This window comes from Siphateles boraxobius, unplaced genomic scaffold, assembly GCF_051911475.1.
Source record: "Siphateles boraxobius isolate OS27281-9 unplaced genomic scaffold, OSU_SipBor_1 6, whole genome shotgun sequence".
Classification (NCBI taxonomy): Eukaryota; Metazoa; Chordata; class Actinopteri; order Cypriniformes; family Leuciscidae; genus Siphateles; species Siphateles boraxobius.
The window spans coordinates 4,857,577-4,871,545 of NW_027509186.1; the positions used below are offsets into that span (position 1 = coordinate 4,857,577).

The 13,969-nt window shown below is 47.5% G+C and overlaps 1 non-coding gene and 2 pseudogenes across 1 annotated transcript; all 3 read right to left on the minus strand.

The window, feature by feature from the left end:
* Positions 1 to 4,107: 4,107 nt before the first annotated feature.
* LOC143716739 (5S ribosomal RNA) lies at positions 4,108 to 4,226 on the minus strand. The gene has a single exon (XR_013196201.1). It is a non-coding gene; the product is annotated as a 5S ribosomal RNA (ribosomal RNA).
* A 60-nt stretch (positions 4,227 to 4,286) lies between these two features.
* Positions 4,287 to 4,405, minus strand: LOC143716781 (5S ribosomal RNA; annotated as a pseudogene).
* Positions 4,406 to 4,466: 61 nt separating this feature from the next.
* Positions 4,467 to 4,584, minus strand: LOC143716782 (5S ribosomal RNA; annotated as a pseudogene).
* Positions 4,585 to 13,969: the final 9,385 nt, after the last annotated feature.

A 13,969-nucleotide genomic window follows, 5' to 3' on the forward strand; every position in this document is an offset into this window, starting at 1 on the left:
TAGTGCACTGTGTTTTATCAAGGGCAGGGCCAATGCAGCTAGCTATCAGGAGATTTTGGAGCACTTCATGCTTCCATCTCCTGAAAAGCTTTATGGAGATGAAGATTTCATTTTTCAGCACGACCTGGCACCTGCTCACAGTGCCAAAACCACTGGTAAATGGTTTACTGACCATGGTATTACTGTGCTCAATTGGCCTGCCAACTCTCCTGACCTGAACCCCATAGAGAATCTGTGGGATATTGTGAAGAGAAAGTTGAGAGACGCAAGACCCAACACTCTGGATGAGCTTAAGGCCGCTATCGAAGCATCCTGGGCCTCCATAACACCTCAGCAGTGCCACAGGCTGATTGCCTCCATGCCACGCCGCATTGAAGCAGTCATTTCTGCAAAAGGATTCCCGACCAAGTATTGACTATTGTGTGCATAACTGAACATAATTATTTGAAGGTTGACTTTTTTTTTTTGTATTAAAAACACTTCTTTTATTGGTCGGATGAAATATGCTAATTTTTTGAGACAGGAATTTTGGGTTTTCATGAGCTGTATGCCAAAATCATCAGTATTAAAACAATAAAACACCTGAAATATTTCAGTTGGTGTGCAATGAATCTAAAATATATGAAAGTTTAATTTTTATCATTACATTATGGAAAATAATGAACTTTATCACAATATGCTAATTTTTTGAGAAGGACCTGTATGTAGTGTGCGCAATGTCGCGGAAGCGGCAGCGGAAGCGTTTCAGCCTTCTCTTGTGAAGACCGACTCGGGTAAAGACCATCGACTCTACCTGTGCGACGAAACCAGCTAAGCACTTAAGTATCTTCTTCTCCCTTTCCTTTCCTACTTGTACTCTATTTCCCTTAATCAACATGTGCTTTCAATACATTCCAGTTGTCTCTCGACAACGCACTCTCATCACGCACAGAAGGCAGCGCAATACTGCTAATCTGCGTCCCGTTCTCTCATCCACACACACACATCTCTCTCTTTCTATGGGTCTATGGAATTGTCAGTCAGCAGTCAATAAAGCTGACTTCATTCCTGCCTTTGCATCTCTTTCAACTATTAATATCTTGGGCTTGACTGAGACCTGGATCCGTCCAGAAGACTCCGCAACCCCTGCTGCTCTCTCTAACAACTTCTCTTTCTCCCACACCCCTCGCCAGTCTGGTAGGGGTGGGGGGACTGGTATTCTCATTTCTAACAATTGGAAATACTCAACTCTCTCTTCTCTATGCAATAACAACTCATTTGAATATCATGCTATTACACTTACAACTCCCTTTAAGATCCAGATTGTAATCATTTATCGCCCCCCAGGTCAACTGGGAAGCTTTGTTGAGGAGCTGGATGTGCTGCTGCTTTCCCTGAGGACGGCACTCCACTTGTAGTCTTTGGCGATTTCAACATCCATCTAGAGAAGCCGTATGCTACATATTTCATCTCTCTCCTAGCCTCATTCGATCTCAAACGGCTCATCACCACAGGTACTCACAAGTCAGGCAACCAACTGGACCTGGTCTACACACGCAACTGCATCACTGACAACATTTTGGTGAAACTTCTCCATGTTTCAGATCATTTCCTCATTACTTTCAATCTACAACTCACTATCCACACTCCACCAACTCCCCTACCAGTTACCTTCAGACGAAACCTGCGCTCACTTTCTCCCTCCCGTCTTTCCTCTGCTGTGTCATCTTCTCTTCCCTCACCCTCACAATTCTCATCTCTAGATGTGAATACCGCAACGGATACTTTATGCTCCACTTTAACTTCTTCTTTAGACACTATCTGCCCTCTCTCCTCCAGGCCAGCACGCGCTACTCCCTCTAACCCCTGGTTATCCGAGGTTCTTCGTGAACACCGGACTAAACTCAGGGCAATGGAGAGAAAATGGCGCAAATCAAAAGATACATCTGACCTGAGTATGTACCAATCTCTGCTCTCTTCCTTTTCTGCTGATGTTCACACCGCAAAATCTTCATATTTCCACAACAAGATCAACACCGCCTCTAACACACGAACACTTTTCAAGACATTCAACTCTGTCCACCTCCACCACCACCCTCCTCCTCGCTAACTGCTGATGATTTTGCTAACTTCTTCACTAACAAAACAACAACCATTAGCAGTCAGTTCTCTCCTCCACACACACAGGAACCTAGGCCAACCTCTCCCACAGCCAATAACCTTCTCTCCTCCTTCTCTACACTAACCGAGGAAGAAGTATCTAAACTTCTCCTCTTCAGTCATCCTACCACCTGCCCTCTAGACCCCATCCCCTCACACCTTCTACAAGCCATCTCTCCCACACTTCTAACAGCACTCACACACATCATCAACTCATCCCTCCATACTGGCATTTTTCCTAAAGCATTTAAGCAGGCTCGGGTAACCCCACTACTTAAAAAACCAACATTAAACACATCACTTCTAGAGAATTACAGACCTGTCTCTCTCCTACCATTCATTGCAAAAACACTTGAACGAGTTGCTTTCAACCAAGTATCATCTTTCCTGTCTCTGAACAACCAGCTGGATGTTAACCAATCTGGCTTCAAGAAAGGGCATTCGACCGAGACCGCATTACTTTCAGTCACAGAAGCCCTGCGGATCGCTAAAGCTGCTTCCAAATCATCAGTTCTCATTCTCCTAGACCTGACTGCTGCCTTCGACACTGTGAATCATCAGATCCTTCTGTCCACCCTCTCATCACTGGGCATCACTGGAACTTCCCTCCACTGGTTTGAGTCCTATCTCACAGGTAGGTCATTACGGGTCGCATGGAGAGGCGAGATATCCAAAGCACATCGACTGACCACAGGGGTTCCCCTGGGGTCAGTCCTTGGACCGCTCCTCTTCTCCATTTACGCCACATCACTGGGACCCATCATACAGGCACATGGTTTCTCTTACCACTGCTATGCTGATGACACCCAGCTCTACCTCTCATTTCAACCAGACGATCCCACAGTAGCTGCACGTATCTCTAGCTGTCTGGCGGACATCTCGGCATGGATGAAGGAACATCACCTGCAGCTCAATCTGGCAAAGACTGAGCTTCTCGTCCTCCCTGCCAATCCGTCTCTACAGCACGACTTCACTATCCAGCTAGACTCATCCTCAATCACCCCATCAAGGTCAGTCAGAAATCTTGGAGTAATCTTTGATGACCAGCTAACCTTCACAGACCACATTTCAAAGACAGCTCGATCATGCAGGTTTGCGATGCACAACATCAGGAAGATCAGGCCTTTCCTAACTGAGCATGCAACACAACTTCTTGTCCAGGCCCTGGTTATTTCTAGGCATGATTACTGCAATGGTCTTCTAGCTGGTCTTCCATCATGTGCAACTAAACCCTTACAAATGATCCAGAATGCAGCTGCTCGTCTTGTCTTCAAAGAGCCCAAAAGAGCCCACGTCACTCCGCTGTTCATCTCCCTGCATTGGCTACCACTCGCTGCTCGAATCAAGTTCAAGGCGCTGACACTTGCTTACAGATTGTCCACCGGCTCAGCTCCCTCCTACTTTCACTCGCTCCTACGGGTCTATATCCCTACCAGAAGCCTCCGATCGGCCAAGGAGCGACGGCTCGTGGTGCCATCACAGCGAGGCACAAAATCACTGTCCAGAACATTCTCATTCACGGTTCCATGCTGGTGGAATGACCTACCCACCCTCGTCCGGAATGCAGAGTCCCTGATAGCATTCAAAAGACAACTGAAAACTCATCTCTTCCGTGAGCACTTAACATAGGAAAAAAAAAAAAAAAAATCTTCGCTTGTCTGGTTTATGCTACTCTGAGCAATGTTTGAACTTGGTATTCTGAGCACTTCTTGCGTTTTTTTTGCCTCTCCATGAAGACTCGCTTGGTTTAATCCTCAAATGTAAGTCGCTTTGGATAAAAGTGTCTGCTAAATGACTAAATGTAAATGTAAACTAAGAAGAACTTTTGAAAAACCTCAAACTCTTTCAGGTTTTCTGAAAAATCTCAGAGACTTTTTCAGGCTTTTTGAAGAAACTCAGGGACTCAAAAAAACTGCTGCCAAAATTGGGCTATTTAAAAGGTTAGACCATTAGTGAAGAAAACAAAAAAGCTTACAGCACCTGGTATTCCCAGGCAGTCTCCCATCCAAGTACTAACCAGGCCCGACCCTGCTTAGCTTCCGAGATCAGACGAGATCGGGCGTGACCAAGGTGGTATGGCCGTAAGTGAAAACTGCTGCCAAATTGGGCTATTTAAAAGGTTAGACCATTAGTGTAGAAAAGAAAAAAGCTTACAGCACCTGGTATTCCCAGGCGGTCTCCCATGCAAGTACTAACCAGGCCCGACCCTGTTTAGTTTCCGAGATTAGACGAGATCAGGCGTGACCAAAGTGGTATGGTCGTAAGCGAAAACTGCTGCCAAAATTGGGCTATTTAAAAGGTTAGACCATTAATGAAGAAAACAAAAAAGCTTACAGCACCTGGTATTCCCGGGCGGTCTCCCATCCAAGTGCTATCCAGGCCCGACCCTGGTTAGCTTATGAGATCAGACGAGATCGGCGTGACCAAGGTGGTATGGCCGTAAGCGAAAACTGCTGCCAAAATTGGGCTATTTAAAAGGTTAGACCATTAGTGAAGAAAACAAAAAAGCTTACAGCACCTGGTATTCCCAGGCGGTCTCCCATCCAAGCACTAACCAGGCCCGACCCTGCTTAGCTTCCGAGATCAGACGAGATCCGGCGTGCCTTTTATTTTATTTTATTTTTTTATTATGAAATTTCAATCAATAAAATACAATAAAAAAAAATACAATAAAAAATACATATTTTCTTCTACATACATCTCTACATCACATATCTTTCATTTACATACACATTTTTTTTTAAACTCCTCCACTTCAGGGCAGCTTCCACATTAAATCTTTTAAAATACAACAAACTTTTGGGGTAAAAACATCATAAAAAGCATGAACAATATTTTCACCTTTAAAATACAAATATAGTCTTTCCATATATAATTCAGTTTACCTTTTAAACACAGTCCAAACATCCAACACAATTTTTTCCTTTTGAGCCACAGTTCTTCTCTCCCATATTGCACTTTTCATTAACATTACACACAGATTTATAAAACTTTTGTTTTCACACTTCTTTTCCCAACCAAACATCACAACTCTATTCCATTCCATTCCATTTTCACCCCACTCCTCAGTCAACTCTTTAATTAAACATTTACATTTCTTTAAAAATTCCTCCAGTTCTTTACAATATAAAAACATATGTAAAATCCACTCTTCCTTTTCTTGGCATACTTTACACAAGGCGTTTTGTTCCATTCCTATTTTATTTAAAACAGCCTCAGTAAAAAACACTTTATGCCTTATAAAATATTCCAAACATCCCAATTTTGTTTCCACACATCTCCCCCCCATGTTTCTCCATATACACTCTTTTTTTAGATCTTTAAATTTCTGCACCCAGTATCCATTAACAATTGGTTCTTTAAAAACACCATCTCTAAAAAAACCATAAAGCATCTTCACCGTACATGTTTTAAAACCATAAAATTTTTCTCTCAACTTCACATACACTTCCTTTCCATTTGTCCCCTCTTCCATACTTTCAATCCTTTTTATCCAGTCTTTAGGTATTGCCTTTATGATTATTTTATATTTATTAATTGTAGTAAAGGTTCAGTGTTGGTGTGATGGAAGAAGACAGGGGTCGGCGTGACTGGGACTCGTACACTTTTATTTAGTTAAGAAACAGAAGAAATGCGCTGTGCGCACTCTAACATAAATCACGTTCACGTTCAAAATATCACTCTTTCCACTATATCAAATATCACTCTTTCCAATATCAAATATCACTCTTCAGCGTCCAGCTCACGTCTCGTGCAAGAGTACCCAGTCCTTCTCTCTCGCGCTCTCTTGCAGCAGCCAGCTTTTATGCGATCTCCCCACGCCAATTACTGCAATCAGAGACAGGTGTTCGTCATTTTGCACTTGACCTACTTACTCACCGCTCGGCTCCGTCGTTGCTCTCGCACTACAGACTTCGCTGAACCACGCCCCCCTCGCCACATACCCCCACCGCCCGACTCAGGCCGGGGAGCCGTCCGGCTGGCAGCCTCCCCCCTCTCCCCCCTCCTCCTGGAGAGGAAGTCAGCCACAACCATCTGTGCACCCGGCCTGTGGATCACCTTGAACTTAAAAGGCTGTAAGGCCAGATACCAACGGATGATCCGCGCGTTGGTATCCTTCATGCGGTGGAGCCACTGCAGGGGAGCGTGGTCCGAACAGAGGGTGAACTCTCGACCCAGGAGGTAGTAGCGGAGGGTGAGAACGGCCCACTTGATGGCTAAAGCTTCCTTTTCAATGGTGCTGTACATAGTCTCTCTCTTCGAGAGCTTCCGACTAATGTACAGCACCGGCCGTTCTTCACCCTCTATCTCCTGGGACAAAACTGCGCCCAGCCCCCTGTCCGACGCGTCAGTCTGTAGGGAAAAAGGGAGAGAAAAGTTAGGAGCCTGTAGGAGCGGTCCGCCACATAGAGCAGCCTTTATCTGGGTAAAGGCCTGCTGACACCGCTCCGTCCACTGGACAGTATCTGGTGCTTCCTTTTTAGTCAGATCAGTCAGCGGGCTAGCCAGGTCCGAATAATTAGGCACAAACCTCCTGTAATATCCAGCTAGCCCCAGGAACTGTCTAACCTCCTTTTTGGTCTTAGATCTTGGACAGGTCGCAACTGCTGCGGTTTTATCAATTTGGGGACGCACCTGTCCATGACCCAAGTGGAAGCCCAGATACCTAACTTCCACGCGCCCAATTGCACACTTCTTTGGGTTGGCGGTGAGCCCCGCCCCTCGCAGCGTCCTGAGGACAGCTCGCAAATGCTGCATATGCCGCTGCCAGTCGTTACTATAGATGATAATGTCATCCAAGTAAGCAGCAGCATATGCAGTATGCGGCTGGAGAATTCTGTCCATCAGGCGCTGGAAGGTCGCGGGAGCCCCGAACAAGCCGAAAGGAAGAGTAACAAATTGGTGTAATCCAAACGGCGTCGTGAAAGCAGTTTTTTCTTTAGATATTGGAGATAAGGGGATCTGCCAATACCCTTTTGTCAAATCCAGTGTCGAATAAAAACGAGCGGTACCGAGCCGATCAAGCAATTCGTCAACCCGCGGCATTGGATACGCATCGAATTTCGACACAGCATTCACCTTGCGATAATCCACACAGAACCGGACGGAGCCGTCGGTTTTAGGTACTAAAACTATCGGGCTTGCCCAGTCACTGTTGGATTCTTCTATTACCCCCATGTCCAGCATAGCTTCTAATTCATCCTGAACTACTTTCTTTTTATGTTCAGGTAAACGATACGGCCGGCTGCGTACTATTACGCCCGGTTCGGTCTCAACGTGGTGCTGAATGAGATTTGTCCGACCAGGTAGGGGCGAAAACACATCAGCAAACTCTGCTTGTAAATTACGTATGTCAGTGATCTGGGACGGTGAGAGGTGGTCTCCACCAAATGCCAGAGCGAGAGATTGGGATTTTGAGCTCGCTTCTGGACCGAGATCCTCCTCCCCACTTACCACTGTCGCCAGCATCACTGACTCCGCCTCATTCCATTTTTTAAGGAGGTTAAGGTGGTAAATTTGATGTGCCCCGTCCCTATCTGATCGGACAACCTCATAGTCGAGGTCCCCGACTCGCCGTGTGACCACAAACGGCCCTTGCCACTTCGCGAGTAATTTAGAGCTGGATGTGGGAAGCAATACAAGGACTTTATCTCCCGGTACAAATTTGCGTAGTCTAGTCCCCCTGTTGTACAGCCGACTTTGCTTGTCCTGAGCCTGTAACAAATTCTCCATAGAGAGCCGCCCCAAAGTGTGGAGTTTTGTTCTCAGGTCCAAGACATACTGAATTTCGTTTTTGCTATTCGAAGGTCCGTCCTCCCAAGCTTCTCTAAGCACGTCCAGCACCCCGCGGGGCTGACGCCCATAGAGAAGCTCGAAGGGGGAAAACCCCGTGGAGGCTTGGGGGACCTCGCGTACAGCGAACAAGAGGGGTTCTAGCCACTTATCCCAATTTTTAGCGTCTTCCCGTACGAACTTACGAATCATGGATTTTAACGTGCGGTTAAAACGTTCCACCAAGCCGTCTGTTTGTGGGTGATAGACGCTGGTGCGAATCGATTTAATGCCCAATAATTCGTACAGTTCGCGAATAGTGCGTGACATAAACGCCGTGCCTTGATCGGTGAGAATCTCTTTCGGGATTCCTACCCGGGAGATTAATTGAAACAGTGCGCTCGCCACGCTTTTAGCGGAAATATTGCGAAGCGGCACTGCTTCTGGGTATCGCGTTGCATAATCCACCAGGACTAATGCAAAGCGATGCCCCCGTGCAGATCGTTCTAATGGCCCGATGAGGTCCATTCCAATTCTTTCGAAGGGGACCTCCATTAAGGGAAGAGGGCACAAAGGTGCTTTTGGGTTGGCCGTTGGATTCACCAACTGACATTCACGACAAGACGCGCGCCACTTGCGCACGTTCTCGTGAATGCCCGGCCAGAAAAATCGGGTCATTAAACGATTTAGTGTAGCTGCCTGCCCTAAATGACCAGCCATCGGATTACAGTGAGCCGCCTGGAAAAGCATTTCCCGACGGCTCTTTGGAACTAATAACTGAGTTGTATCTTGCTTTGACTGGGTGTCTTGGGTCACCCGATACAACTTATCTTTTATGATAGCAAAATAAGGATATGAGGGCGGTCGGTCGGGGTGGAGGGGCTGCCCGTCGATCGTACGGACCTGGTCAAACGCATTTTTAAGCGTCTCATCTCGGGACTGTTCCAGAGGAAAGTCATCACGCTCTGAAAGAATCCTTCTTTCAACCGCGTTCCGAACCTCTGGGACAGATACCGAGGGCCCCGGCACAGCCTCTCCAACCTGAGCGACCGCTCCCCTCTCCTGCTTCCTTTTTGTCCCAGAAGCACCCGCACACAAATAACCCAATAGTGTTTTAAACCCCGGCCAATTGGTCCCCAAAATTAACGGGTGCCGGAGGTGTTGGCTAACGGCCACCTCCACACTATGCTTTTGGCCCCGAAATTGGATAATGACTGGCATTAAAGGGTAATCCATCACCTCCCCGTGCACACACCGAACCCTAACCGTGCGGCTCTTATCAATGCCTCTGGTTGTATCAGATTTTGATGGATGGAGGTTTGGTTACAGCCTGAATCCACCAAAGCCTGATAGGTACCCCCCTTAATACTCACTGGTATTTGGTACAACCCAGCTTGATCGGGGGCAGCCTGCGGTGTGTCAGGGACCCTGACCAGTGTCCCCACCTCCATTACGGGGCACCGATCGATAAAATGTCCAGGGTCCCCGCAACGCCAACAGGCCGGCCCAGTCCTTCCCGCCGCCCCAATGACGGGAAGTGGGTCAAGCGATTGGCGTGGGGAGAGCGGGGGTGCAGGAGGCGCAGTGGCGGAGGCTGTTCCCCTGGACGGCGTTCTGGGTGCGGGAACAGGCTCAGCCGTAGGTCCGGTCCTCCAGCGGGGCGCTGGCCTGGGCAGGAATCCTCCACGGGACCTGGGTAGAGGGACAGGGCGAGAAGAGAGAGAGAGAGAGAGAGAAGCTGCTGGAAGGGGTTCGCCGACCCCTGGGCACGCCACCATCTGGTCCTCCGCCAACTGGATGGCCTGGTTCAGCGACGTCGGGCGGTGGCACTGGACCCACTGCGCGGTCTTCCGGGGGAGCCGCGCGACGAATTGCTCCAGTACCACGTGGTCTATAATTCCCTCGACGTCGCGTCCGTCGGCCATCAACCACTTGCGGCACGCGTCCCGGAGCTGCTGCGCAAAGGCGAAGGGTCGGCCGGATTCCCCGAGCTCCAGTGACCGGAACCGCTGTCTGCTCTGCTCCGGGGTCCGGCCAACCCGCTGCAGAATGGCGCGCTTGAGGTCTTCATAGACCAGGAGGTTCTGGACTGGCAGCTGTTGTGCGGCGATCTGGGCTTCTCCGGCCAGCAGCGGGATCAGCCGCATCGGCCAGTCCGTGGACGGCCAGCCCCAGGCCTCGGCCGACCTCTCGAACAGCTCAAGGAAGGCTTCGGGATCGTCTCCTGGACCCATTTTGTGGAGGTGCATGGGCTGGGCCGAGGCTGGAGCTGGCAATGATGGTGTGGCCCGAACCTCCTGGTCCATCCAGCTCCGGAACTGCTCACGGTCCTCCTGCTGGGCCCGGAGGAGTGTCTCGAACCGACGCTCCTGGTGCTCCTCCATGGCCAGCAGGGCCCGATGTTGTTGCTGGTGGAGTCCCGCGAGCGCGTGGATGATGTCCGCAAGTGGGGACGGGGGCTGTGTGGCGGCGGCCTCTTCTTCCATCCCGGGTTTCGGCACCAGTGTAGTAAAGGTTCAGTGTTGGTGTGATGGAAGAAGACAGGGGTCGGCGTGACTGGGACTCGTACACTTTTATTTAGTTAAGAAACAGAAGAAATGCGCTGTGCGCGCTCTAACATAAATCACGTTCACGTTCAAAATATCACTCTTTCCACTATATCAAATATCACTCTTTCCAATATCAAATATCACTCTTCAGCGTCCAGCTCACGTCTCGTGCACGAGTACCCAGTCCTTCTCTCTCGCGCTCTCTTGCAGCAGCCAGCTTTTATGCGATCTCCCCACGCCAATTACTGCAATCAGAGACAGGTGTTCGTCATTTTGCACTTGACCTACTTACTCACCGCTCGGCTCCGTCGTTGCTCTCGCACTACAGACTTCGCTGAACCACGCCCCCCTCGCCACATTAATTATCTCTTGTCTGCTAAAATCCTCCTTTGCCCCCTCCATTACGTCCACAATATACTGCACTGGTAAAAATCCATCTTTAAATTCATATACAACATCTCTTACTCTTGTGATTCCCAGCTCCCACCATTTCTTAAAAAATATCTCCTTTCCTTGATTTAAAATGCCATTGTTTAAGAATAAAGGCTGATTTAAAATGTTCTCTCTACCTCTTAGATTAAAATGTACATTAGTTAAAAATGTACCCCAGGCGCTCATCAATTCTTTATAAAAATATGGCAACTCCTCTGTCATCCATTTCTTTACTCTCATCCACAGTACATTATCTCCATGTGTAAAATTCCCACATTTACTTAAAAAATATTCCATCGTCTTTTTCCATGCTGATTTTTTTTGTCTTCATTCAAGTACTTTTGTATTATTTTTACTCTTAAACTATTCTTTCTTTGTTCAAAATCCATTAAGCCCAAACCTCCCTTCCCCACTTCTCCTATTAATGTGTTGTACGCAATTCTTGCTGGCTTTCCTTCCCATAAATAATCTAAAAAACATTTTCCAGCCTTTTTTCTGCCCACAATGGCATGGATGACACATATAAAACATACCATAATTTAGAAACCATTAAAACATTCAGAATTAAAACCTTCCCTTTCAAAGTTAAAGTTCTCAGTTTCCAAAAGTTCATCCTCCTTTCAATACCCCCTAATAATTCCCCCCACATTGTTTCTCCTACCTTCTTTTCATCTATTCCCATTAAAACCCCTAAAATCTCCATTTCTTTTGTTTCCTTAAAAGCAAAACTATTTGTTAAATCTTCTGCCCCTCCAAATCTCATATACACTGTTTTTTCTGCATTTACTTTTGCTCCTGATCCCTTACAAAACATGTCTACGATTCTCATTGCTTTTTTAACACTCTCTAGATCCTTTACTATCACTGTCGTATCATCCGCATATTGAAATATTTTGTTTTCTTCTCCCTCGACACCTATTCCATCAATTCCCTCTTCTTGTTTTATGGCCAAGCCTAGTGGTTCAGAAACTAACGAATATAAAAGAGCTGAAAGTGGACATCCTTGCCTTATGGATCTAGTAACTTAAAAACACTGTGTTAAAAAGCATTACATTTAATTTTTGTTATTGCTCCTTTCTATAAAATTCTTATCCATTTAATAAAATTCCCTCCAAAATGTTATGTTCTACTCTGTCAAACGCTTTCTCAAAATCCAAACTAATTATGTACCCTTTTTTGTTCTTTTCATGCATGTATCTTATTGTATCTTTTATACTTAATGTTGTGTCTGCTATGTCTCTTCCTTTCGCTCTGTACGCTTGGTTGGTTTTAATTATACTCTGCATTACTTCCTTCAATCTGTTGGCTAAAATTTTCGATAAAATCTTTAAGTCGGTATTCAACATCGTAATTGGTCTGTAGTTCTTCAAATCTATCTTCTCTCCTTTTCGCTTGTATATCAATTTCATTAAACCCATTCCCATTCTTTCATTCAGTTCTTCTTTCTTAAAAATATCTACATATACTTCTTTTAAAATGCTAGTTAAAAAATCTTTTAAAACTATATAAAATTCACTCCCCAAACCATCTATACCCGGACTTTTCTTTTTGTTTAATTCACTTATTGCTCTTTTTATCTCTTCGTCTCTTATCTCTTCATCACACTCTTTTTTGTCTAGTTCTCCAACGGTTGTTTTTATTTGTTTCAGTAACTCCAGTTCCCTTTCGTAGTCACTCCGAGTTACGTCGGATGACGACGAATGGGGGTTTCGCTTAGAACACCTATCGACTTCGAGTATTACAAAACGAGCCAATGGCGATGAAATGCCATGGGTCTGCGGAATTTGCATAGCGTATCTCCGCCCCACCGCGTGGGTATAAAGGAGGACGCCGGCAACATGCAGGTATGTTTTCGCTTCGGAGCCAAGAATATTTCTTCACTCCACAATCATCTCTGACTTCGCTCTACGAGACGAGCTTCTCTCTCCGGTGTTGGTGTGACGGCGATCTGCAGTGAGCTCACAGTGCCTGCTGATCTGTGCAGTGATCTGCCAGTGTGTGTGTGTCTCCCTGTGCGCTTCAACATCGCGGAGTTTTTTTCTCCTCTCATAAAAGAGCGCGTCATATATAGGTCGAGACTCGGTGAACTCGCAAGAGTGAGAGTCCCCTCATCCACTACCCGATCTTCGGCTGGTGGACAGGGTGACCTGAGGGTGTTGGTCTGGAACAAGGCGCCGACTCTGTGTCCACGCCCCAGCCCCCCCTCTTTAAGGACGGTGCCCGCTAGCGAACTGATGATTCCACGAGTCTATCCTCAGGTGGCCCGTGTGTTTTCATTTGAAGCTAGAGAGGATGATGCTGTGTCTGTAGCAGCATCACTAGGTGGGCTTGATTCTTCTGGAAATGACAACTCTTCACAGCTCCCACCCTCTGGTGTGCATACGGCTGTGCCTGAGTCTGATCCAGAGATGATGGCCATGCTTTCCCGGGACGATTGGTTTTTGGGTGAGGCCGCCGACGCGTCCACGGCAAACCCCAATATCTTTCCTCCCGGACGTGCATGATGAGTTCACGGGTTCTCTCGTTGGTCTCATCCGCCTTTCCTCCCCTCAGGGGCCGCTGCCCATGGGTACACTGGGGTTCCCCCGGTTGAACGCTCTGTTGCCATGCTACTGTGTCCTCAGAGTGCTTCCCGGCGCAATCCTAAGCACCCGTCCAAAGCCTGTAGTTCTTTTCGCCACAGTAATCTGTGGCGAAATCCTATAGTGCCACAGGACAGGCAGCTGCCTCACTGCATCCCATGACCGTTCTGCTGGTCCACCTGACCCAGACGCTCATGGACATGCAGGAGGGCGGGACTGACCCGAGAGTCTTCAGTGAGCTGCGCGCCGCCACTGACCTTGCTCTCCGAGCGACGAAAGTGGCCGTACGCTCTCGGAGTCAGGTGATGTTCACCAGTTTGGGGCTGACCAGTCTGATGTGCACGATGTCGGGCGGACCCGTCTGCTCGACACCCCCATCTCCCAGGTCGGCCTCTTCGGCGGTGCGGTTGAGTGCTTATGCCCAACAGTTCTCAACCGCCCGTGAGCAGATTGAGGTTTTTCTGCCCGACGGCCCCGCCGTCCGCTCAGATCCCT